Here is a 6,255-nt window from a genome sequence, read left to right as displayed (position 1 = left end):
AAATTAAGATTGGAATCAAATCCAATTTGGAAACAAGAAAGAAAGCAAGCAAGAGGGAAAAATTGGAAACAAGCCAAAAATGAGAGCTTTCACATTGGGAACTACTATTTCTCTCTTAACCCTAGCTTTTTTGTATAAAAATCAAAGCAACCAATCCTAAAAAAGATTGGAAAAAGATCAAAATTTATTTTTTTCTCTCTCCTCCCAAGAAGAAAAAAAAATCTCTTTTCTCTTGAAGTGTAATCTCTCTCTCAAGTGTTCTTCACAAAAAGGAATTCTTGAATTCCTTCTTCTTCTCCAAGGCATCACACAATCAAGAATTATTGGAGTGTTCTTTGGGTCTTCTTCATCATATAAAAGGGTGCGACAAAGTGTATACCTCGTATCTACGCACACTAGAGACAAGGGGCGCGATCAACGGTAAGATCTTTATCTTTGTAATATCAAAAGTAGAAAAGCATGCTAGGGTTTTACTTTTGATAGATCAAATCAATGAATTTTTTCTTGAAATTCCAGTATGTTATAATATAGATTATGAGTTTTCAAAATCCAAAATTTGATCCAAAAATTAAATTTCCTCCATTTAATAATGATTTTCTTTCATTTTTTATTCAATATGGATTTAAATCGGATTATCAAAGCAAGTGTTAGAAAATGTGGGTTTCTTTAAAAAATGATATTTTTTGGGATTTCTATAAAATAAAATACTACTGGAAACTTAATTTTCAATCACGGTTTGGCCGTTTTAATTTTCATTCTAATTTTCAAACAATAACCCCGAAAGGGGTTATTTCTTGATGAACGAATCCAAAAGTATATCAAACCATGTCCCAATTTTATAAAATCTTATTTCCAAATTAATGTTTTGATTTCCAGAATACCAAAAAAATTTCGAATTTTTTTGAATTTTTTTAATCTGGTTTTAAATTATTTTAAATTTCGGCCATTTTTAATAAATATCAAAATATTTTAAAAATTAATGAAACTCTCCAGAATTAATTTTCAATAATAAATTGAATTTTTCATGAGATTTTTTTTTTTGAAAAAAGGTTTTTTTATTTGTTTTCTAATCGCTTTTTCGTTTTACGTGCCGTAATTCTTTTTCGTATTAAATTAGTAAATTTTTGAAATTTTTCTTTACAAACCAGTAACTTAGGTTACTGGAATATTCGATAAAAATTTTAAATTGGTTTTTCAAAGTTTTAATATGGTTTTGTAATTTATTTTAATAAATGGGTTTCAATTTCTAGGAAACAAATTCCCCTTTTCTATTTAAAAATCGATTTTATGGAGGAGATTTAATTTTTAAGTTTTGAAATTTTGATAGAAAATTTTATAATCTATTATATATCTACTGGAATTTTTTATTTGATTTTAGGATACTATTAGGTTTGCTTTTTAAGTAATTCTTTGGTTTCATCCGATTTTTGTGTGAATTTCAATTGGCATCAATCGTAATAAAAGTTCATGAAACTCATACAGTATTCTAATCTCATGATTATATTTATTCTGTGAAAGTTTGATTAATTTGAAATTGATATGCTACAAGTTGATGTGTTAATCTATAATCTGATTTAAATTTTGAAAAATCAGAAATTGATATCAAATCTTAATGATAATTCATGAAATTTTTTCAGTAACCTACAATTATCCATATCTTGTTACTGGAAAAGTTTTAACTGATTTGGAGTTCGATTGCTTAGGGTTACTGTGTATTTCTAACAATCTGGTCTTAATGATATTAAATCACAATTTAATAGCAAATCAATACAAAAGTCAGTAAAAATCTCCAAAAAACCTTAAATTTTCATCATAAATTCAATCCCTAACTTTTTGAAACAGAAACCTTAGGGTTCATAGATTGCCTTTGTAAATTGGCTATACTGTGACAATTTAACTGCCGAGATCGTAACCATAATCGTATACTAATTGCGATCGATCCAGCATAATTGGAGTGCGTAAATTATAGTATGATATTGGCTCCGAGGTCCACTGTCCACGAAAATCCTGAGAAATATGTCAGGCAATAAGATACTATAATTTACGTGCTAAATTATACAAGGGTTGAGAGCACGATTCCCTTCCATGGTTGTGATTCGAGGTCGAATGCGAACCATAGAGCCTTTGGTATTCCTTAGATGTTTAGGAACCAAAAATCCTTGAAATCTGAAAATCATTAACTTCAGCAAATTGAATCAATTTACATCATGTCTTTCAGAACCGTTGGATTGGGGTTTCCATCGTAAGAACCATTAGAGCCCTATTTAGGAACATTTGCGTCATGTCGTGTCCTAGGTTTTAGGAAGTCCTAGAGTTAGGAGTCCAGCCTCATCACGGGCGTTTGCTATGGATAGCAACCGTGCCATAGATCTAGTTACACTAGTCACCTCACTTTTCTCATAGGACAAGCCTAGTTACCTAGGATGTAGGTTCACCTGCATTAGTCAAAGGGATGTCTTGCACTTAGATAGGACCATATAGCATCTTAGATGAAGTCCCAGGATAATAAAATCTTCAACTTGAATTAAATAATTTCTCTTAAAACTGTTGAAACAGTCAATCCAGTCTAGATCGGTGTCATAGATGAGTTAGGCATAAGTAGCTTAGTTCAGGTGCACCGAACTACGTCAACTCTGATCCCAGTGAGGCTTGGGTACGTAGGCAGCTTGGATGCTTGATGGCATACCAATCACAAGTCGGCTCCACACAAATGGTGGGGTTTTGTATATTACTTTTCTTATAAATTCTTAATTAAAATATGTAGGATTTCCTTCAAATTAGCATTTTAGGAGAACTTTCACTTAGATTGAATTCAAACAAATTAGGAAATCAAGATACACATTTAGGATTTACTTTGAAATTAGATCATGGGATGCATGTCACATAGTTTGCACATTAATATAGAGTTAAATGAGCCATTTAAAAGAAATTCAAAAGAGTTAACTTTTTGGAATTGAAAACCGATTATCAGGCAGGAATGGTGCATGTGGTGGTAACTCTCCATACCTTCCATTCTTGTAACCAGGTAACGAGTCTAGATTTCTGGTTAATTATGGGTCCTAGATCTCACATCTAGGTGGCGACTCTGTCACACTCTTTTGTGTGGAATTCGGATTGCCTTAGTGATCCCAAGTTCACATAAAAGATGAATTAAAATCAATAATAAAAAAGCACACGCCAATCGCGTGGGTACGAGAGACCAAGAGAGAGCATGGCGACTCGCGCCCCACCCCTCTCATGGGATCGGGTCCCACAGCGCTAGTGATCCGTAATTTCTGATAATTAGCGCCCTAATTCCGTACCTCCGAATGGTAGAAATTTCACCACTTTAGCACATAAAATGAGAGAGTTATTGATGTTTTTTCAAATAACTCACAATATTATCTCAAAATTGCTGTTTAATATTGTTTAGGGTAAAGAGACCATAACTCTCTCAACCCATTGAATTTTTTTGATGAGGTTTTTTCTGTGAAAAGAGAATTTGACGACCTCCGAATGGTAGAAATTTCACCACTTTGGCACTTAAAATGAGAGAGTTATTGTTGTTTTATCAAATAACTCCCTATATTATTTCAAAATTACATTTTAATACTGTCTAGGGTAAAGAGACCATAACTTTCTCAACACAATGAATTTTTTATAAGATTTTTTTCTGTGGAAAGAGAATTTGACGACCTCCGAATGGTAGAAATTTCACCACTTTGGCACTTAAACTGACAGAGTTATTGATGTTTTATCAAATAAGTCTCTATATTATGTCAAAATTACGGTTTAATATTGTTTAGCGTAAAGAGACCATAACTCTCTCAACCTATTGAATTTTTTGATGAGGTTTTTCTCTGTGGAAAGAAAATTTGACGACCTCCGAATGGTAGAAATTTCACCACTTTGGTACTTAAAATGAGAGAGTAATTGATGTTTTATTAAATAACTCCTTATATTATCTCAAAATTACAGTTTAATATTGTTTAGGGTAAAGAAACCATAACTCTCTCAAGCGATTAAATTTTTTGATGAGGTTTTTTTTGTGAAAAGAGAATTTGACGACCTCTGAATGGTAGAAATTTCACCACTTTAGCACTTAAAATGAGAGAGTTATTGATGTTTTATCAAATAATTCTCCATATTATCTCTAAGTTACGGTTTAATATTGTTTAGCGTAAAGAGACCATAACTCTCTCAACCTATTGAATTTTTTGATGATGTTTTTTTCTGTGGAAAGAGAATTTGACGACCTTCGAGTGGTAGAAATTTCACCACTTTGGCACTTAAAATGAGAGAGTTATTGATGTTTTATTAATATCTCACAATATTATCTCAAAAATACAGTTTAATATTGTTTAGGCTAAAGAGACTATAACTCTCTCAACCTGCTGAATTTTTTGATGAGGTTATTTTCTGTGGAAAGAAAATTTGACGACCTCCAAATGGTAGAAATTTCACCACTTTGACACTTAAAATGAGGGTGTTATTAATGTTTTATTAAATAACTCCCTATGTTATCTCAAAATTACAGTTTAATACTGTTTAGGGTAAAGAGACCATAACTCTATCAACCTATTAAATTTTTTGATGAGGTTTTTTTCTGTGGAAAGAGAATTTGACAACCTCCGAATGGTAGAAATTTCACTACTTTGGCACTTAAAATGAGGGAGTTATTGATGTTTTATGAATATCTCGCAATATTATCTCAAAAATACAGTTTAATATTGTTTCGGGTAAAGAGACCATAACTCTCTCAACCTATTGAATTTTTTTATGAGGTTATTTCCTGTGGAAAGAGAATTTGACGATCTCCGAATGGTAGAAATTTCACTACTTTGGCACTTAAAATGAGAGAGTTATTGATGTTTTATTAAATAACCCCCTCTATTATCTCAAAATTACGATTTAATACTTTTTAGGGTAAAGAGACCATAACTCTCTCAACCCATTGAATTTTTTGATGAGGTGTTTTTCTTTGGAAAGGGAATTTGACGACCTAATTAAAAGAAGAAGAATGAAATCTCTGTTTACATTAAAATAGAGAAAGCAAAAAGAAAACAGTAGTTTCGTATTATTTCGTTGTGTATATAAAATACCAGAGAACTTCCTCTTTTATAAACCAAATCATGTCCGTTCAACTCACCCTTTAATGGAGTAAAGACACCCATTAAGAAAAAGAGCCGTTCGAAAGACGTTACAGATGCCAAAGGTCGATCTAGGGGTGTAAACGAGCCGAGCCGAGCCGAGCTTGGCCAGGCTCGGCTCGACTCGTTAAGCTCAAAAGCTCGGCTCGGGCTCGAACCAGGCTCGCGAGCCTTATCGAGCTCGAATTATATTAATTTCACACCCCTCCTCATCTTCCCTGGACAGCCCTATCTAGTATTTTTTTTACTACTCTTTTTACACTACGGGGGGTGGTCCAAGTAACAAATGGGGTTCCAAAAAAGAAGTGACATATTTTGCCTCCCCCTTTCACTCCATAGATAACCCTTTTAGTGTATATATTAATATATAATATATATATTTAACGAGCTTGGCCAGCCGGCTTGGCTCGGCTCGTTAAGGATTCGAGCCGAGCTTTTTTCGAGCCGAGCTCGAGTGAGCTTCCGAGCCCGAGCCAAAATTGACACCCTTAGTCGCATCCCAACAGTCATTATTCAGGAAATAACGGCGGCGTTGTTTACCCAGTTAATTGACGTTCAAGTAAGCCGGGTTACCCAAGTACGCCGGCTTACTTAAACAATAACAGCGAATGTAAAGGGAAGTTAAACGAACAGAAACAAAAATTAAAATCTAGGTAAGGAAAAATCTTGACTCACACGCGCGGTAGGCCGAGCCGGGCGGCGCGCGTGTGGTATAGCCAAAAGCCCACCGGGTCCACTTGGTGGCTCATGCGCGAAGGCCCCATTTCTCCTCTTCTCATTCACAAAACTAAAGAAACGAAAAGCTATATAAACATACGAAGCTTTTCTCCACTTTCCAATACGGGACTATTCGCTTTTTTGTGAAGGAAGTGAGCAACTATTTTCCAAAACCAAAGTGGCTTCTTTTTATAAACAAAAGAACTTTGAAAAATACCAACATGGGCTACTTTTGTATTAAAATACCAACACAGTGTGGATCTTCGAATCAGTTGCCCAAGTTGTATTTTGTTAAAAAAAAACAAAGACACTTTTTATGATGTCCACCTCCTCAAAGATCAAGACCATTCATTATTGGGCCCCATCAAGAGTTTGTGCTCAAAGAGAAAAGAAAGAGAACTAGTTGTGA

This window comes from Tasmannia lanceolata, unplaced genomic scaffold, assembly GCF_043159265.1.
Source record: "Tasmannia lanceolata isolate RefF3 unplaced genomic scaffold, GAP_Taslan_0.1 ptg000048l, whole genome shotgun sequence".
In the NCBI taxonomy this organism is placed as follows: Eukaryota; Viridiplantae; Streptophyta; class Magnoliopsida; order Canellales; family Winteraceae; genus Tasmannia; species Tasmannia lanceolata.
This window is presented reverse-complemented; position numbering follows the sequence as displayed.